General features: G+C 38.9%; 1 long non-coding RNA gene across 1 annotated transcript; it reads left to right on the forward strand.

Moving 5' to 3' along the window:
* The first annotated feature begins 18981 nt into the window (after positions 1-18981).
* Positions 18982-20223, forward strand: LOC110728444. Its single transcript, XR_002512685.1, has 2 exons — positions 18982-19245; positions 19983-20223. It is a non-coding gene; the product is annotated as an uncharacterized LOC110728444 (long non-coding RNA).
* The last annotated feature ends 1853 nt before the right edge of the window (positions 20224-22076 follow it).

The following is a 22076-nucleotide window of genomic DNA, read 5'->3' on the forward strand; positions in this document are numbered from 1 at the left end:
CAAAAATTCTACCTTCTTCAACCAAAACTCACACTTCGAGAATTAGGCGTACAACGGATTAGTCCTTAATGTAGCTAATATTGATTTCAAATGCTCTACGTGGTCCTCTTTATTCTTTGAATAAACCAAAATGTCATCAATTAGCACTACAACGAATTGGTCTAGGAAAGGTTGAAACACTCTATTCATCAAGTCCATAAAGATTGCAGGTGCATTTGTTAACCCAAAAGGCATTACTGTGAACTCATTGTGTCCATACCTCGTCCTAAATGTCGTTTTTGGAATGTCCTCTTCCACAATTTGTAGTTGATGATATCCAAACCTCAAATCAATCTTAGAAAATACTGCTGCACATTTCAACTGGTCGAACAAGTCATCTATCCTAGGCAAAGGGTATTTGTTCTTGATGGTTACCTTGTTTAACTCCTGTAATCGATACATAGCCTCATGCTACCATCTTTATTTTTCACAAACAATATAGGAGCTCCCCATGGTGTGCACTTGGTCGTATGTACCCCTCCTTTAACAAATCCTGTAATTGTCCCTTTAACTCACTCATCTTTGCAGGTGCCATACTTCATGTTTCCCAACAAACCATACAGGATTGTGCCATAAAGTAAAAGTCTCAACTTTAAGCCCAAAGAATCTCAATACTTATAGGTACCTCAATCCTTTGATGAAATCAAGAACTCATCAGATCAAACCAAGAAACATTGATCTAACCACTTCGGTTAGTTTTCTCAAACTTATTAGCCTTGGTGGTTGTTAAACTTCTGTTTCTTAAAGTTATTCTGGTTCCTAGATGGTCCAGAGCTGGTCATACGCTCCTTTCTTTTCTCCCTAGCTTCCAACTCAGCCTTTTCAGCCTTCTCCTTCAACTCAAACGCATATAAATGCGCTGCCCTACCATACAACTCATCCAAGCAATCAAACACTTTCCTTGACAACTTGCCTTGGAGAGAAAGAAGCAATCCCCTCTCAAACCTGAAAGGAATGGTATCCTTCGAACAAGTGTATTATTCCGATAGAGGGTTCAAAATTATTAGAAAGCTAATTATTCAGTGAGGTCAAGTGATCGGAATGCCTAGCTGGAGGCCGCTTCCGATCAGTAATATTAATGCATAATTAATATTACAGCTTAATCTTGACTGAACCCTTCGGGTCACACCTAATCGAGTAATCGAACGGAAACAACAAATTAATTTAAAGGATTAAATGAGTCATTAGAGTATTACGAACATAGACGTCGGATTCCGAGCTTAGAGCGTCGTAAGTAGAGTCAAATTTAGGAATCGATGAGAAATCAAGCAAATAACAAGTTACAAATATACCCCTAGCCTCAGAGTGCCCCGAGAGATCCGATGGCTAGGGGCAATATTGCTAGCCAAAGCTGCTAGCATGCTTGGCATGGCCGCAAGCCCAGCCGCATTCCCATGCTAGCTAAGCAGCAGCACCATGCCAAGCCGTGCTAACAGCACCCACATGCTAGGCATCGCAAGCTAGCAGTTGGCGCACCATGTGTGCTAGCGTGCTAGCATGCTAGTGCCTCGCACACTGCAGCCCGCAAGCAAGCGCAGCATGCTGTACTGCACCTAGCACAAGCATTGCATCAGCTAGGCGCTGCCTAGCATAAGCAACAGAACAATAGCAGCAACCCGCATTGCTTGCGTATCCTGTTGGCCGTGCGTGGGATTATGCGAGCTGGCTGGCAAGCCTAGCCATGGGGCTAGGCGCCAGCGAGGCTGCCAAGGCAGGCCACCAACCAGCACATGCTTGTTGGCTTGTGCATGTGGGAGTCGGTTTGTGTTTGGGTTGCTTGGGGAGCAAGAGGAGGGTGGTCCCCCCCTTTGTGGTCCTCACCTAACCCCTTGCTCTCCATTTGGCACTTGTTGTTTGTTGATTCATTTGCACTTTAATTTGATTTTTGAAATAAATTAAATTAAATAAATGCATGTTTACCAACACTCCCACATTGATGGGAGATTGGAATTCAAGGGCTCATTTCCCTATAAATACCAATCACTTGGCAATGGGAAAGGGCACTGGAGTTGTGAACTTGAAAGGATCTCCACAAGCGAGAACACTTTCGTTCTAATACTCTCAGTACTTTTGGTCTAGCCTCGACAAAGCTTCGGGGTAGGGCCCGTTCGGGTCGGGCCTCGAGGGTGAGAGCCGTTATAGGCTTGCGCATTTGCGAAGCTCTACGCTTTCAAGTACGAGCTCTTAGAAAGAGCGAAGCACGCATAAAGAGTAAGATCGTCTTTTCTTCTTTCTCTCTCCTTGTTAATTAATTATGTGATTGTTAATTAATTAATATGCATGTTAAGTTACTTTAATTTGTGTGCGGATTTTGGGAGGATTTCATTCCGCGTAGTGTCGGACACTACGAAACCCAACAGCGGTATCAGAGTCGCGTTCATTTAACTATTGTAACTAATAATTAATTAAGGTGATTTAAATGGATTTAAATTTCTGGTTTTGCTTTTTAATTAGATTAGAAGCTCGTTTTAATTAGTTTTAATCTCGTTTTAATGCTAATTTTGGCTAAAGAACCCAGATATTGACCCAAAAATAGTGAATTTTTGGTGGAATCAGTGTTCTAAATCTGTTTTGACCCTCTTTGAGAATTGTCCAAAAGCCAAAATCCACCCAAAAACATGTTTTTCGAGGGGTTTTTCGTTTTTTGACGAGAAATTTTAAATCTTTAAACCTTGATTAATTATGGCATGTTAATGTTAGATTATGTGTATGGTTACATCATTAATCTACTGCAATAATCACCCTTATTAAGGATGTTTATGAAGTCATATTTGGTGCTTAATTTGGTGAGTTCATTTTTCACATAAACTTGCAATTTCGCATTTTTGCAAATTAATTGCTTCAAGTGTGAATGTTTATGGTGAATTTGTATTTTTGAATTGAAGCCCCTAAAAATGTTAAAGATCCAATCATTAATTGTTTATTCGGTTGGAACTTAACTTTCTAGATTCCATGTTGAACTAATTTTTGATTTAATCAATTTGAGTTAATTAAAGTCTTAAAAGTTCAAACTTGTGATTGAAATTTAATTAAGCTTCATATTGGAAGATGTAATTTTTCAAGTTTACATAAGTTAGTGTTGGAAATTTTTCATTGGATGATTGTGTTTATTTTTCCAACTCCTTTTATTTTGTCAATCTCATTATTAATTTATGTTTGGTTAAATTAATTGTGAGAATAGCCCTCAATTTTTGTATCATCAAATTGAGCCAAAAATTAATATAAAGAATGGTTCTTAAATTAATTTTGGTTTGTGTACAAAAAAAAATTGAATTTATTTAAGTTGGACTTTTTTTATTTTCATTTTGCTCAATATTGGTTCTAAAAATAATTTAGAATTAATTTTATATCACGCAAAAATCGGGATAAAATCCCAAAGGCACGAGCACGCAAATCGAGGTACACAAGCCCCGTGCACTCCTTCGGCCAGCCGGGCTGCTTGCACAACCTACATGTGGCTGCCGAGGTGTGCGAGGCTGTTGGTGCATCGATGCGCAACTCGTGGTGCGTGTATGCGAGCTTAGTACGCTGCTTGGTGGTGCTTTGGTGCGTTGTGTGGGCTACGGCTTGCGGCTGCTAGGCAGCATGCACCTCGCACAATAGCAGGCCTTTGAGGCTTTCACTTGTGTGCGCACAAGCGTGCTGGTGTGGCTAGCATTATGCACTTGGTGCGATGCTGTCAGCCGCATGCACATGCTGGGCGTAGCAAGTGGATGTGCGAGGGGCAGCAACCACGCAAGGCAGCCGAGGCTCGGGCCTAGCAAACCAAGCCTCGTTACTTGGTGCTAGGCACTCAGGCATCGAATGGGCTATGCGATTTTGCGATTTTTGCCGTTTTAATTATTTTATTTAATTATTAAAACGAGACTAGGCTTCGGTTTTTTCCCGGCACTTGCAAAATAATTTTGGCAAAATTTGGGTAAACCGGCTTAATTAAATTAATTGGATTAATTTTAATTAAGTTGGATGCGGAATTTAATGGGAGCTTCATTAATTACTTGAGCTAATTTTATTGTGTTTAATCACATAATCGGCCAACAACTTTGACTAGTTTTAATTAGGCGCGTTAATTGGATTAACCACCTAAGTTAGTTACTAGTTAGCGTATATTTTGCATTGTTCCTTGTTTTACGCTGTAAAATGCATGGGCCATTCACATATAGTGAATGGATGAATGGATGAATATTCTATCACAGGTATTATGAAAATGGCAACTAGTGGGGCCCAACTATGATAGTAAATACGGACTGCGTTCTGTTATGTGTTTTTATAAATCTTAATACGGTCTGCGTGCCGTTGCGTATTTTTGTATCTTAATATTTAGATTAGTCCTAGTCATAATTACTAGTAGTTGCATTATTAATGGCGATGTCTCGAAGATGGTGATTCTTAGAAGACGAGGCCGAGATGATGTGATGAAGACAATTGAAGACTTGAAGACTTAAGGGGTCATGCTAGTTGCCAAATGCATCTTTTACTTGTGCTTTCTATATATAATTATGCTTATATATGAATGATATTGTTAGATGCATGTTTAAGATTTCGAATGTTGCGATGATTAATTAAGTTCACTTAAATAAACCAACATAGAAACCCTAGGTCCCTATAAAATTGAGCTAATTTTGCCATTCCAAGATAACACTTACCGAATTAATGTGAGTAGTGATGGGCCATGCCAAAGCAAGGCATCATTATCTCCCTAGGAACGTAAGGTATAATAGGTATACAAGTTGATTTTGGTTAAGCTCAACGATATCAGTAAGGAGTCCTTAGATGTCGTGGCAATGGAGATAAAACGTCAAGAAAACATTAGATGCGACGTTTTATCGAACCAAGAGTAGCTTAGAGCTATCAGCAATTGGATTGCTTACCTTAAAATATTAAGTGTTAAGACAAGCCAAAGCATGCTTAATCACTTTTTGATTTTTGGGATCTTGGAATCGTTTTATTCTCGCCTAAAAGGGACAAATTTAATGTGTGGATAAAACGCTCAATAAGATTGAAAATTTGCATGTATGCTTTAAATTTCAAACTTATGGATTTTATGAATGGTTTTTCATTTCAAATTCTTTCAATTGTAGAAACATGTCTGCAAATAACTCAAACAACCAATTTTCGCTATGCTTAATTCTCGACAAGGAGAAATTGAGTGGGCCAAATTTTCTTGATTGGCAAAGGAACTTGCGTATAGTCTCATGCAAGAGCAAAAGGAATACGTCCTTGATGAGGAAATGCCCGACGCTCACCATGAGGAGGTCACTGAGACTGCCCTAAACCGATGGAAAACTGCCAATCGGGATGTCAAGTGCATCATGTTGGCCACGATGTCTCCAGACCTCCAAAAGACTTTCTTTGAGAAGGAGATGGCTTTTGAGATCATTTATGAACTTCAGAACATGTTCCAAGAGTAGGCCCGAACTGAGAGGTTCAAAACCCATAGGAAGATCCTTGAGAGCAAGCTCAAGAAAGGAGAGCTAGTCAGCCCACACGTACTTAAAATGATCGGATTATTTGAGAACATGGAAAGGCTTGACGCTGGGTATTCCACCGAGATGGCAATCGACATTATTCTCTATACATTGCATAAAGGCTATGATCAGTACAAGATGAACTATAATATGCACAACATGGAAAAAACCCTCACCGAGCTTCAAGGGATGTTGAAGCAAGCCGAGAAAACGCTCAAGGATGAGGAGAAGCATGACATAGTTATGGTCAAGAAGGGCAAGCCATTCAAGCGCTCGGGCAAGAAAAAGGCTTTAAGGCGTAAGAAGACTTTTCCGCCTAACTCAAAAGCTACCCAGGGCAACAAGAACAAGAAGGTAGCCTCTTCTCAATTCAATTCCGAATGTTTCTATTGCAAGAAGAAAGGACATTGGAAGCGGGATTGCCTCAAATTCAAGGAAGATAAGAAGAACGACATCGTTGCTTCTGTATAAGGTATTTTTGTTTTAGACATAAACTTCGCTAGCAAAACATCATGGGTATTAGATACCGGATGTGGCTCACATCTTTATTCCAATGCTCAGGGACTAAGGATAAGTAGAAGGCTAGAGAAGGGAGAGGTCGAACTCCGGGTCGGCAATAGAGCCAAGATGTTAGTCGTATTCGTTGGAACTCTCAGTTTGTCTTTGCCCTCTAGGCTTGTTTTAGAACTTAAAAATTGTTATCATGTTCCAAGAGTTACCAAAAACATTATTTCAATTTCGGCATTGGACGCCAAGGATTTGAATTTCGAATAAAAGACAATAGTTGTTCATTTTATCTCAATAATGTTTTATATGGTATAGCACATTCAGAAAATGGTCTTTATGTGCTTTCTCTAGACAAACAAGTTTATAATGTTAATCATACCACCAAGAGAGCTAAGACCGTCAAATCGAATCAGACATACTTGTGGCATTGCCGTCTTGGCCACTCTAACATCAAACACATCAAGAAACTTCTACAAGAAGGTATTCTTGACTCATTCGACTTAGAGTCGTTTGAAAATTGCGAAAGATGTTTATTAAGCAAGATGATAAAGCAACCATTCTCCAAGTTGGGAAAAAGGGCTAGTGACTTATTAGGTCTTATACATACGGATGTATGTGGACCAATGAGTACACCCTCAAGGAATTGTTATCGCTATTTTATCACTTTCACGGACGACTATAGTAGATATGGATATGTCTACCTTATGTCGAAAAAATCTGAATCTTTTGAGAAATTTAAAGAGTTTCAGAGTGAAGTGGAAAATCAGCTAGATAAGAAAATCAAAGCGCTTCAATCGGACCGAGGTGGTGAGTATTTGAGCCATGAATTCGATGATCGCCTGAAAGAACATGGTATTCTCTCAAAGTTGACACCTCCCGGAACTCCACAATGGAATGGAGTGTCAGAGAGGAGGAATCAAACCTTGTTAGACATGGTCCGATCAATGATGGGTCTTAGCGATCTTCTTTTTTTTTTTTGGTAAGTAAGTAATTTTATTACCAAAGTGAAAAAGTTACAACTTACAAAAATACAAGCTGTAACTACTCCAAAACTACACAAGCCTTAACTAAGGCAAACAGCCTCCTATCAATCCTTAACCTTCGTGAAACCACCTTCTGCCATGGAGCCTCATAAAGGGAAGGGAACATGTTGTAACTGGTGTTGTGGCACCTTCTAGGAAGGGTACACCCCACTAGCTACAGCAAGACAACAGAAAACACAAAACAAACTATACAACATAGAATATATAGCCATTTACAATTCACAAAAACTGCTATAACTAGTAACTTGTAAGCTATGCAACCACTTGCAATGCTGCCTTTTCCACTTGCAATTTATCATCTGTCTGCATCTCTTCACAACCTCAGCACATATTACCTTGCATACTGCTCTTGGATGTATGACAACCTGCAACCAAAAAGCCTTGTCTCTAGCAAACCAAATCTGGTAAACCAATGCAGCTAGAGCAGCATAAAAAATTTTCCTTTTAACAGGATCCTTCACCTTCTCTCCCCACAGCTTCCAGGAAGTATCAATACTAAACTTAGCTTCTGGGATATTCAGCCACTCACTAATGCCTGTAAGGCACTTCCTACTATATTCACAATAAAAAAAACAAGTGCTTTCTATCCTCAACAGCATCACCACACAAGAAACAAGCACTGTCCTGGCAGGCACCACAAGCAGTCAACCTGCTCCTAGTTCTCAACTTGTTCTGCATAGCCAGCCTTAGGATAAAAGAATGCTTTGGAATATTAAATTGGTTCCAAACCCAGGAAGACCAATCCACCTCTTGCTGAGGGCCTTGCAGCCATTTATACACTCTTGGGATGTTATAAGTATTTCTTAGCCAACCATCACTATTAAAGCCCTCCTTCAATCTATCTTTGACCTGGCAAAGCTTCTTCCAAGCCCACCCTGCACTCATTTTTGGCTTGTAATCCCACCAGTCCTCTTCTTTAATGTACACAGCATGGACCCAACGAACCCACATAGAATCCTCTTTCAGAGCTATCTTCCAAATATACTTACCCAAAGCTGATGTATTCCAGGTTGCACAATCTCTCATACCCAAACCACCTGCCTTCTTAGGCTTACAGATCCAATCCCAAGACAGGGGGGGCTTTCCTTAACACAGCATCTCTACCCCAAAGAAAAGCCCTACAAAGCTGGGTGATTCTTCTAATTATCCCAGCTGGGAGCAGAACATACTGAGCCCAATATGTATGCATGCTGAGTAATCCTGAGTTTACAAGAACACTCTTGGCTGCATAAGAGAGGTTCCTACTGGACCAGCATGTTATCCTAGCTAACTTGTCAATCAGGCTATCATAGTCACTGTTTGCCAAACTTCTCACATTCAAGGGGATTCCAAGATACCTGAAAGGAGTACAGCCTTCAACAAACCTAGAGATTCTCATAATGTCCTGCTTCACAGTTCTAGGAACATTCCCAAAATAGATGGTTGTCTTCTCAGCACTTACTTGAAGGCCAGAGCACTTCTCAAAGGCTTTCAAAGCCCTCATCAGTAGGACCATAGAACTCTTATCACCATAACTGAACAACATCAAGTCATCAGCAAAAGCAACATGGTTTAAATGGAGCATTTTGCATCTTGAATGGAACTTGAACCCTCTCATAACACCCACCTTACTTAACAATCTTGAAAGATACTCCATAACAATGACAAAAAAAAGAGGTGACATAGGGTCCCCCTGCCTTATCCCTTTCTTCCCTTTAAAGAAACCATTCAGACCTCCATTCACCATAATAGAAAAGGGAAGGGAAGACACACATTGCATAATCCAGTTCACAAACACAGCAGGAAACCTCAAGGCACCCAGCATGTCGTGGATAAAATCCTAACTGATAGAGTCATAGGCTTTCCTAAGGTCCACTTTCATAGTGCATCTAGGGGCCTTTTTCTTATCCCTGTATCCCTTTAACACATCCTGACAAATGAGCACATTATCCAAAATGGATCTTCCTGCAATACAGGCACTTTGAACTTCATTGATCAAACCAGGGAGCACCTCCTTAAGCCTAGCACAAATCATTCTAGAAATGATTTTATATAAAACATTACAGCAGGAAATGGGCCTAAATTGACTAACTTTGGAAGCATTCTTAATTTTAGGGACCATAGTGAGCATAGTGGCATTAACCTGACTTAACAGCCTTCCTTGAGTAAAGAAATTCAACACAACCTCAGTAACATCAGGGCCTATAATATGCCAGGACACCTTGAAAAATTTACTAGAGAAACCATCAGGGCCTGGGGCCTTATTCTCATCAATGCCCCAAAGAGCAGTCTTAACATCAGCAGGAGTGAAAGGTCTACAAATATACCTACCCTGCTCCTCACTAAGCACCTCACCCTTACTCAGAACACTCTGGTGTAAATTCCTGTCCATACTCCTAGCTGAGCCCAACAAATGAAGGCCTCAGCAATCTCTTCTGGTTTCTGAAATATCCTTCCATCTTCCCCCTGAATACTACAAATACTATTTTGCACGCTTCTTTTCCTCAAACAGGCATGGAAAAACCCAGAGTTAACATCTCCAGCTTTAAGCCAGTGCAGTTTTGCCTTTTGACTCAGAAATTTCATTTTCCTGATGTGAGCTACAATATACCTGCTTCTGATCTCACCTTCCTGGGCAATTAAAACCTCATTTGTAGGGTCATTATTTAACTGAGATTGTACCTTATTCAATTCAGTCTCTAGACAAGCATCATCATTGATTACAGAAGAGAAGTGCTACCTGTTTAGGATCTTCAAAGCCTCTTTTACCTTCTTAAGCTTCCTTACAACACTGTACATAGGGGTGCCCTAGATAATTGCAATTCCAACTGTCAGCTATGATCGTAAAAAAACCAGGATAATCAGTCCACATGTTGAAGAATTTAAAGGGCTTATTGGCAGAGCCAACGTTTTCTAGAAAATTAAGCACACATGGGCAATGGTCCATAATACCCTCTGGTAAAAACATTGCACTTGTATTCTGAAACTTGTCCAACCAGGCTGCATTCCCTAGAACTCTGTCAATTCTTGAACAGACTCTACCAGCACCAATTTGTTTATTGTTCTAGGTATAGAAAAGCCCATCTGTTCTGACTTCACTCAAGTTGGAGAGTCTTACACAACTCCTAAACCTCTCAACCTTATTCAAAATAACAGGAGCCCCAATCCTGTCATTAAGATTTAGGGCATTATTAAAGTCTCCACACACCACCCAAGGCTCAGACAAAAAGCTACCAAACTCACTAATTTGCTTCCAGAGAGCTTCCCTTCCTTCTTGACTATTAACACCATACACCATAGAACAGTAGAACCAGACTCTAGAGCTTATATGCGTCACTTTAACATGAATAACCTGCATCTCCACCTTAATCACATCAGCACTAAAAATCTCAGGCCTCCAAATCACCCAAATTCTACCATGTCCACCCTTCCCATAGTTAGCAACCACAGACCAATCCTCGGCAAAATTAGTGAAGACCCTCTTAAACTTGACAACCTTCACCTTTGTTTCCAAGAGCCCAAACAACCCTACTTCATGATTTCTGAGAAAATTGAGCACGTCACTTATTCTATCAGGTTGGTTTAGGCCCCTTATATTCCAAAATCCCCATCTATTCATGAGGGATGTAGGAGAAACCTCCAACCCCCTCAGCACCATACAACACCCTGCCAGTGCTCACACTCACATCAGCATCCTCACTTTCACCTACTACATCCTCCACCAACAATTCAAACCTATTTTGGGTTTCAAAATCATAGTCATTGTTCTGCACCTCTCTAGGCTGTTGCACTCTTCTGCCATGCTGACTCCAGCCAGCCTGATCATTCCTTCTCTGAACCTCACTTATACTCTTTATACCCTGCTCCACCAGTCCAGCCCTACCCTCAATCAAAGTATCACTGGAGGGGTCATGATGGTTTATAGAACTTGATCTCCCAGCCTGTTTTCCCATATGCACAGATTGTTTCTGTTGCACAGCTTGTTGCATCTGACTTGGCTTTTGCATAGGCTGTTGTTTAGGCCTCCATACTCTTTGAGATTTCTGGAACCTTTTCCTCTGAAACTTATCCTGGCCTTCTTTCACTTTAGGACATTGTCTAGTCTCATGACCAATTTCAGAACAGTTGGCACAGGTAGCTGGCTTCTATTCAAACTCTACTTTTTGATTAATAGTGGCACCATTTTCATCAAGGAAAGTAATAGTGTCTGGCAGATTCTCACTAATCTTCACCTCAATCAACACACGGGCAAACTCAATTAGATCCTTCATAGCAGTAGCTCTATCCATTTAAACTGGATTCCCAATCAAGCCACTGATCTTCATAAGAGAATTGTGACCCTAGAACATGAGGTCTAGTCTTGGAAACCGCACCCAGATGGGAACATAGTCCAACTTTTCCTCGATCAAATTGATATCAGGCCTCCATCTCTTCACTATAACTGGCCTCCTATCAAAAGCAATAGGACTAACTTCAATGGCCTTTTCCCTACCATCCAAGTTCTTAAAATGAACAACAAACACACCATTCGCCATTGAGCACACCTTATCAACTCCAAACTTCCCCCAAACACGCTTGATAAACCCTTGAAACATAGCCCAAGGAGGTTTGGAGCATAAAACATAACAGACAACAGCTGAATTCGAAAAAGCAATTTCCTTAGAGACATCCTCCATGGAAATTTGAACAAGCTTTGTCTTATCACTAACATCTTTCAGCCCATTCATATTTTCCTCAAAAAACTTCCCATCCTCAGCGACACTCTTGAATTTATCCTTCCATGCTGAACCCAACCCCAAACAATTCCCTCCAGACCCAGAAACACTATCCCGTAAAACAGAGCAAGCAGGGGAAGAGGAATTTAAAGAACGATGAAACCCAGAATCAAGATTCATACTAGTATTACCAAGAATCAAAATAGGGGAGGGATTCAAAATATCATCATCATTCACATCAAGATCGTCACAGTCATCAAGATTCACATTATCCCCAATTTTCCCAGAATCAAAGACAGACCCAGAAACAGGGTTCTCAGCCAAAATAGGGGAAGAAATTACCTGCAACCACTGATTAAACTCAAGCCGGTGCTGAGCTTTTATCTCCTCATAAACTTCCTTAATTGGCACTTCATCCAAACCATCAAGCCAGCTACCTTCCGAACCAATCTCCTTATCTTCAAGAACCTCAACCATCTTTTTGCATGAACGCAACTTATAGCGGAGCTTCCTTTTGGATTTAGAAGAAGATTTTGAGCTGGAATTATTCTTAAATTTCAATTTTTTCCGATTCGCCATGAAATCAGTGCATTGATTTCAGCAATAATGGCAGCATTCAAGAATTTCTCTCTCTAGAATTTCTCTCTCTTTGGTCTTAGCGATCTTCCTATCTCTTTCTGGGACACGCACTTCTAACCGAGGCACTAACACTGAATCGAGCTCCGTCAAAAGCTGTCGAAAAGAATCCATATGAATTATGGACGAAGAAACCTCCAAGGTTGTCTTTTCTTAAGATTTGGGGTTTCGAAGCATATGTCAAGAAATTAATTTCTGACAAACTTCACTAAAAATCAGACATGTGTTTCTTTGTGGGATACCCAAAAGAAAATAAGGGGTATTATTTCTAAAACAAATCCGAGAACTAAGTTTTTGTTGCTCGTGATGGTGTCTTTTTGGAGAAGGAGCACCTTTCCAAAATGATAAGTAGGAGGAAAATCGAACTCGATGAAGTTCGAGAAGACGCGTAACAAAGTCAAATTGACAAAACTGACAATCAAAGTGCTTTAGAAGCATCTGTCGAAATTAGTCAGAGTAAAACCGACAATGTGCAAAGTCAAAATGACAATGCAAATGCTCAACCTATTACCCAGCGTAGGTCGCAAAGGCCAAGATCTCAACCTGACAGATTCCTCGGTGTTGTCTTAATCAAAGATCAAGACATCCTAGTTATGGATGGAGATGAGCCAGCGACGTACAAACAAGCTATGTTGAGCCCCAACTCTGCAAAATGGTAAGAAGCCCTGAACTTCGAGATGGACTTCATGTTTGAAAATCAAGTCTAGGACTTGGTTGATTTGCCCGAAGGTTACACACCTATCGGTTGCAAATGGATTTTTAAGTTGAAACCCAACAAAGATGGAAATATATATATGTAAACAAAGCTAGATTGGTGGAAAAAGGTTACAGGTAAATTCACGGCGTTGATTATGATGAAACTTTTTCACTAGTTGCAATGCTTAAGTACGTCCGGATTATCCTAGCAATTGCAGCATATTATGATTATGAAATATGGCAAATGGACGTCAAAACCGCCTTCCTTAATGGGATTTTGGAAGAAACTGTGTACATGACACAGCTGGAAGGTTTTGTTGATCCAAGCAATACTGGGAAGGTATGCAAGCTTAAGAAGTCCATTTATGGATTAAAGTAGGTAAGGAGAAGTTAGAATCTGCAATTCGATGAAGCCATTAGTAAGTTCGGTTTTATCAAGAATCCAGATGAGTCTTGTGTTTACAAAAATGTTAGTGGGAGTGACATCGCATTCCTCGACTTAGAAAGTGTTTTTCAATGAAGGACTTGGGAGAGGCACAGTACATATTGGCCATCAAGATCTATAGGGATAGTTCTAAGAAGATGATTGGATTGAGCCAAAGTACATACATCGATAAGGTACTGGCACGATTCAACATGCAGGAGGCCAAGAGAGGGCACCTACCCATGTCACATGGTATAACTCTCAGCAAGAAGCAGTGTCCACAGACACTTGATGAGCGAGAGAGGATGAATCAGATTCCATATGCTTTGCTTATTGGATCGATCATGTATACCATGATATGTACTAGGCCGGATGTGTCGTATGCCTTGAGTGCTACGAGCCGATACCAATCAGACCTAGGAGAGGCTCATTGGAATACGGCCAAGAATATCCTAAAGTACCTAAAAAGGAACAGGGATAAATTTCTAGTCTATGGTGGGAGTAATGATTTGGTTGTTAGAGGTTACAACAACGCAAGCTTCTAGACTGACAGAGACGACTTCAAGTCGCAATCAGGGTACATATTTTCTCTAAATGGAGGAGCGTTTAGTTGGAATAGTGTTAAGCAAAGCAAAACTGCAGATTCTACAATTGAAGCCGAATACTTGGCAGCTTCTGAAGCAGCTAAGGAGGCAGTTTGGATTCGTAAGTTCGTTGGTGAACTTGATGTTGTACCCTCAATCAAGGGTTCGATAGATCTCTTTTGTGATAACAATGGAGCTATTGCTCAGGCCAAGGAGCCAAGGGAACATCATATTGTTAAACATGTCAAGAGGCGATTTCACATGATAAGGGAATGGAAGTCCGAGGGTGAAATCAGAATTTGTAAGATTGGAACGAACGACAATGTAGTCGATCCACTCACTAAACCTTTGCCTCAAGTGAAACATAACAAGCACGTTGAAACAATGGGAATCAGGCACGTTGGAGATTGGCTTTGATTTCCCTGTTCATGTGTTTTAATTAAATTTTGAGGATTTTAATGTAAAACACTATGTTGAACCATTCGTTTTTGGAGTAATTAATTTTCTGCAAATTATTATCACTCCATTTCTATTTAATTGTGGTTTATAATTAAATAATGAGTCCATTCGAATTTTGAGAATATTCAAAACAGAGTATTAAGACAATGTCTTGGATAAAGAAACACCTGTTAAGTGAACAGTGAATATTTTAATCGAAAATTATCCCTAATCAAGGTCATTTAAATGATGGATGATTAATGACCACTTGATATTAGAGTGTAGTATGATTTATAGCACCGTTTCTTGTGCTACAAGGACATGATTGTCATAAATAATTTGCACAGGTATTTGTTTGGAACTATACCGAATCGACCTATTAAAATACTTTACGAGATTTAAAATCATCATAAGTATTTTCTCATTATAGCTATCGGAACCTCTTTCCTCGACTATGAGTATTGTAAGTTCTCTTGTTTGAGTACTAGTCCATTTTGATGTTGTCAAACGTCTGCCGTAAATGGGGATTATAACGGCAACACTCGGGCGACTAGGTCCTCTTATTAAGGGAAGCTGACAATACAAGACTGGGAATGTCCCCCTATTAACAATAGGGAACATGTATTTGTTGTTTACAATGCCTCTCGAAGAGCGAGACAGTGAAAATGCATGGTCGTGCTCAGATGGATTTTAGAAATCATCTACTTATTGACAGTCGAACTCGAAAATAGAGAAACATTTCTAGCCTTAATAAGGAGGACGAAGAATCTTACCTAATAGTTCATGAAGAGACATTAAGTGACATAGGAAATTGGCTATACACTAACAGCGCACTTGTCTAGAAGGACAAGTGGGAGATTCAAAGGAATGGTGTCCTGCGAACAAGTGTATTATTCCGATAGAGGGTTCAGAATTATTAGAAAGCTAATTATACAGTGAGGTCAAGTGATCGGAATGCCTAGCTGGAGGCCGCTTTCGATCAGTAATATTAATGCATAATTAATATTATAGCTTAATCTTGACTGAACCCTTTGGGTCACACCCAATCGAGTAACAGAACCGAAATGACTAATTAATCAGAATGTTTAAATGAGTCATTAGAGTATTATGAACATAGACGTCAGATTCCGAGCTTAGAGCGTCGAAACCGAGCGTCGTAAGTCGAGTCGAATTTAGGAATCGACGAGACGAGAATCAAGAAAACAACAAGTTACAAATATACCCCTAGCCTCGGAGTGCCCCGAGCAATCCGAGGGCTAGGGGCAATATCGCTAGCCAAACCTGCTAGCAAGCACGACATGGCCGCAAGCTCAGCTGCAAGCATTCGCATGCTAGCTGGACAGCAGCACCATGCCGATCCGTGCTAGCAGCACGCGCATGCTAGGCATCGTTAGTTAGCATGATAGTGCCTCACACACTGCAGCCCGCAAGCAAGCGCAGAGTTCTGGGCTGCATCTAGCACAAGCATCGCAGCAGCTACGCGCTGCCTAGCATAAGCAACGCAACAGCAGCAGCAGCCCGCATTGCGTTCGTGTGGTTGTTGGCTGTGCTTGGGACTATGTGGGCTGGCTGGCAGGCCCAGCCATGGCGCTAGGCGCCAGCGAGGCTGCCAAGGCAAGTCGCCAACCAGCACATGCATGTTGGCTTGCGCATGTGGGCACCGTTTAGTGTGTGGGCTACTTGGGGAGCAAGGGGAGGGTGGTCCCCCCCCTTTGTGGTCCTCACCTAACCCCTTGCTTTCCACTTGACACTTGTTGTTTGTTGATTCATTTGCATTATAATTTGATTTTTGAATTAAATTAAATTGAATAAATGCATTTTTATCAACTCTCCCACATTGATAGGAGATTGGAATTCAAGGGCTCCTTTCCCTATAAATACCAATCACTTGGCATTGGGAAAGGGAACTTGAGTTGTGAACTTGAAAGGATCTCCACAAGTGAGAATACTTTCGTTCTAATACTCTAAGTACTTTTGGTCTATCCCGACTAAGCTTCGGGGTAGGGGCCGTTCGGGTCGGGTCTCGAGGGTGAGAGCCGTCGAAGGCTTGTGCATTTGCAAAGCTATAAGCTTTCAAGTACGAGCTCTTAGAAAGAGCAAAGCACGCATAAAGGGTTAGATCGTCTTTTCTTCTTTATCTCTCCTTGTTAATTAATTATGTGATTGTTAATTAATTAATATGCATGTTTAGTTACTTTAATTTGTGTGCGGATTTTGGGAGGGTTTCATTCCGTGTAGTGTCAGACACTATGAAACCTAACAAAACCTTCTACCTTTCTGCCTATCAATAGCCACAATATCTTCAACAAACCTAGAAAACTCGATGAACTTAGTGTAATACTCTGTCACCGACATGGTTCCCATCTTAAGTTCTAGAAATTCATAAGCTTTCTGGTTTTGCAAGAACATTGGGTAGTTATTATCCTTCACTTGCTCTTTGAACACATTCCATCCAAAGTTAGGTAAAACTCTCACAGTTTGCTCACTCTACTGCCACCACAAATCTGCTTCACCCCTTAAGTAGTAAGCTTCACTACTCACTTTGGACTCATTAGAACATGCTACTATCCCAAACAACTTATCGAACACTCTCGGCCAATTTTGAAGGATAGTTGGGTCAGGTTCACCCTGGTATGTAGGAGGTTTGCTTTGGGCTATCTTCTTAAACAACTCCCCAACAGGGTCAAGATTGTTATTGTTATTCCTTTCAGCTAACTATTGAGCTACAACAGCTACTTGCCTTACTACTTCATTCAGATCATTGTTATTGTTGTTTCTCCCTGCCATTCTAGTCCTCCTGAATGAAGAAATGACTACTATTAGGTTGGTCACAACTCTCTTATAACTAGACAACAACCAAAATACTTTAAATCAAGCATACATGCAGTCATTCTGAATTATAGTAGAAGCACCTACTCATTTCTCCTACTAATAATTTAACACATTGTATTGGTTGTCATGCAACCATTTCACTTAAGTAAGCACATAACAAAAACATTTTTGAGTCATTTCCCTTGGTACCATTAACAGAATTAGAAACTAAGAAATGACACTTGGTAGGCTTGGTTGATGATTGAAATGAATAAGAAAAGAATAAATGAGACTTTATTGCAATAATGAAAAGAAATGTTTTGAATATCCTAAATATAGCTTTGCTACTTATTACTCATATGCTATACTTTATTAAACTGCAACTGTAAATAAAGAATTAAATAAATGCTCAAAATTCTAAGGAAAAGTTAGTCTAAGATCTTCAAACATTGACATTGTCAATCTTGTCTTTCATCTCCTTGTACTTCCTTGGATTATACTCAGGGTCACTCCCATCATCACCATCATTGTCATCATCTTATCTTCTTTAGGATCCATTTCTTCATCAGGTTCTTCCTCAAACTCATCAGATTCCACATTAATAGTTACTGGAGGGCTTAGAGGATTTGGATTAGGAATTACTCTGTATGAGGTGTCTCTTGACTCATTATCTTGCTCCATTGGCTCCTCTTGGCTCTCATAAGTTTGCTAAAGTTCTGACTCGAAAATAGAATCATAATTTTCTAAACAATAATAAGGTGTATTTTGTTGTGGAGCTTGTGAAGCATTTTGTTAAGGAACTTAGTGATTACCAAAGTTATAGTAAGGTGGAGGATAAGCAGCATATTGATGGGTAAGATAGATAAATTCTTTGTGAGCAATGTAACGGTATAAGTATTTCCAATCCGCTCCCCACAAACCATTAGAGTCTTTATATTTAGTGTAATTAGCAACACCATTAGGCAAATGAAAATCACAAAAGCGGCTCTTAATAGCTTCATAGGGAGGATAGTTAGGTAAGCAATGACAATCATGGCAATATAGTCAGGTTGGTCAAGATGACGCTCTCTAAACACATCAGATCTATAAGAACAGTAAAAACGAATCCTGCGAATATAATCCCAAACATCCTCATAGACTTTCTTGGCTAGAGTGCCCATATTTGTGAATCTACTAGGTAAATAAAACATCCTGCAAGGTATTTTGGGTCATGACTCAATAAAGAAATTCTTTTTCAAACTCAAGTATATAGTTCCTTGCAAACAATTTAAATTTGGTGCTCAATCATACAATTTTGTATATTAATTCACATAAACATGCTTTCACTTAAAGACATATCATCATACAACATGCCAAAACAGCTCGCATAAATAAAATATGTACATAGGAAGACATACAATTCTAACCTATCACTAGTAGAAAATTTGAAATAGGCACCCCCCCCCCTTAGCACCGGTTCTTGAAAATCGGTGCCAAAATAAATGGGCGGGATTGGAAATTTCAGAGTTGGCACTGGTTCCAACCTAAACCGGTGCCAAATCCTTTAATTAGCACCGGTTCAAACCGGTGCCAACCATTTACAAAAAAAAAAAAAAAAAAAAAAAAAAAAAAAAAAAAACAAAACAAAAGAAGGGAATGGAGTTGGCACCGGTTTAGAGCGAACCGGTGGCAATTATTGCAATTAGCTCCGGTTCGAACCGATACCATTTAAAACAACAAAAAGCCGAGTTTTTTACATAACTCCTTCATTTCTCCTTCAATTCGTTTTTCATTCTCTCTCCTTCAATTCCTTATCTCTCATCTCTGTTCTTCTCTCTCCAACCAAGCACGACAACCAACACAACAATCAAGCCGCCGCCGTCAACCACAACAAACATCACCGCCGCCTAAAATCAGAAATTTGAGGTTAGGGTTTCTGGGTTTTGGGTTTTTCACGATTTAAGCTGGGTTTTTCACGATTTCTGGGTTTTTCACGATTCTAGGTTTCTGGGTTTTGTGGGTTGAATCTGTGTGGGTGTATTTGTGCGAAATTGTTCGTTTTTAAGGGGTTTATTTGATCTTTTTTTGTTCGATTTTTGGGGTTTATTTGTTCGATTTCTTTTCGTTTTTTTGGGAGTTTATTTGTTCTATTTATTTTTTGTTTTTTTGGTTGAATTTATCTGGGTTAATCGTTCGTTTTTAATGGGGTATAATTGATCAATTTGTGTTCGATTTTTTGGGTTTAATTGTTCGATTAGCTTTCGTTTTTTTGGGTTTATTTGTTCTATTTATATTTTGTTTTTTTGGTTGAATTTATCTGGGTTAAATCTTAGTGCCTTGTTCGATTTTTGTTCAATTTTTGGGGTTATTTGTTCGATTTATTTTCGATTTTTTTGTGGTTTATTTGTTTTATTTATTTTTGGTTTTTTTTGTTGAATTTATCTTGGTTAATCGTTCGTTTTTAAGGGGTTTTTTTGATCGATTTTTGTTCGATTTTTTGGGTTTATTTGTTCTATTGATTTTTGATTTTTTAGGGGGGTTTATTTGTTCTATTGATTTTCGATTTTTTTGGGGTTTATTTGTTCGATTTTGTGGGTTCATTTGTTTGATTTTTGTTCGATTTTTGTTGAATTTATCTGATTTTATCCTTTTAATTGATGCAGGTTTGATATTTCTGATTTTTTTAATTTTTGGTTTGAAGGTCGTGAATTTGCTGAGTATGAAGTTCGAAGTTTCTGGGTTGTAAAATAACAAATTCAGCAATTTCTCTGTTTTTCTTTTTAATAAATTGTAAAATAACAATTTATTTGATGAATATAGCCTTGTTCAATTTATTGTTTTGGATTGTATGCTGAAATTGGATTGATGAATAAATTGGATTGATGAATAAATTGTATGCTGAAATAATTTTTTTGTTTTTTACTGTTTGAAGGCATAATTGGCACCGGTTAACCGGTGCCAATTGTAGTTAAAATTAAAAAAAAAAATAGCGCGACATTTACATTTAGCACCGGTTAACCGGTGCCAAAGCGTGTAGTTAGCACCGGTTAACCGGTGCCAAATGCTTTAGTTGGCACCGGTTTTGAACCGGTGCCAAATTTTTGGGGATTTGGCATCCCTCAAATCCCCAACGGTTCAAAACCGGTGCCTTAGGGGGGATTTGAACCGGTGCCAAATTACCTTTTTCGTCTAGTGTATATGCCCTTTCTTTCCTACCCAATCTCACCACATGCTTTCAAAAGAAATTAACACATAATTACATACCTTAATTCCTTCGCATACCTGCACACATAATTTTTTTTTAAATCGAACTCTATTTTCAAAAATTAGTTGCCCGAAATAATAAAAAAAAAAAATTCAGACCCCTCAAAATAAAAAATAAAATTTTGGCCCTTATTACTTTAAAAAAAAAAATTGGGACCTATTTAAAATAAAAAAAAAAGTATTTTCGGTCCTAAAAAAAATAATTCGGTCCTCCTAAAAATATTTTCAAAATTATTTAAATAAGCACTTGGCCAAGCTTTTAAAAAATAGGTACCTAAAAAAAATATTTTTGGCTTTAGTGGTAAGTAAAATCCAACCAAAGTTCCCAGATACCACTTTGTAATACCCTAGAAATTTCCTCCTTTTAAAATATTCTTTTTACTCTAAATAAAACTCATTTTAGGAAATAACCAAAATATTACCGCCATCGTGATAACGGCTAAGGCTATTTTCAAAGTCACACAGCAGAATTCTAAAACTAAAAATCAACTTTTCAAAATAACTAACTTGAGTTCACAACCTCAAAACATAAGTTAAATAAAACATCCACAAGTTGGAACCAATATAATTATGGCCCTTCAAAAGCCAACTTAAAATAAAGCATAACAATGTTAGTCCATAAATAATAATCAACAATTCAATAAATAAAACTAAGAAAGCATAACAAGTAACTCTCTGCAATCATTCCCTTCATGCTCTTCATGCTTAAAGTACCTATCACTTTCTCTTTATTTCAACTCCTCTACTCACCATATAAATGGGTCATAGTAGGGTCAATCCAAAGGAACTCCAAACACAAACACAAAAGTACGAAACAGCAAAAGCTGAGTACATATGCACCACACTAACATGAATATCCGAGCATCAATAAAACAACATGCTCGCAATACAATTCACAAGTCAACTTACCTTTGACTCATAACTAACAATATTAATTATTAATAAATAGCTTTGGATTACACTACAAACGGGTTTCTTTCCTTAAAAACAACCCATATAAATATTGAGCTTACAATTAGGGAGCTACCCCAATTGGCACCTACTATGTCACCTTGTGACGGAATTCCAGCGCATTAATAATAAAAGAAAGTACAGCGTCCTGTACCCCTGTAGAAGTTATGGTTATATATAAAACTCTATAACTCCCCCCATGTGTTCACATTCCAGGTGTATACGTTCCAAGAGTTTTGGTGCGTCCAAACACTTTACGTGAATTACCAATTTAACTTGTGATGACTCCAACCAATCAATCTAGAATACAATACAACAATCATCAACACATGCCTCAATTTAATTCTTAAATTAATTAGTGAGCACATACTATTTATTTTAAATAAGGTTCCTTGTCTAGTTTTGTGCACAAAATTGCACTATTACTACCTTGGTGCATAAGATACACTAATAAACTTCCTTGACTCAATCTCAACTTATATGAATGAGTAAATAAATAAACTAACTTCTTGACTCAACTCTTATAATAATTGGGTGAGAAA

This window comes from Chenopodium quinoa, unplaced genomic scaffold (genome assembly GCF_001683475.1).
Source record: "Chenopodium quinoa cultivar QQ74 unplaced genomic scaffold, ASM168347v1, whole genome shotgun sequence".
NCBI lineage: Eukaryota > Viridiplantae > Streptophyta > Magnoliopsida > Caryophyllales > Amaranthaceae > Chenopodium > Chenopodium quinoa.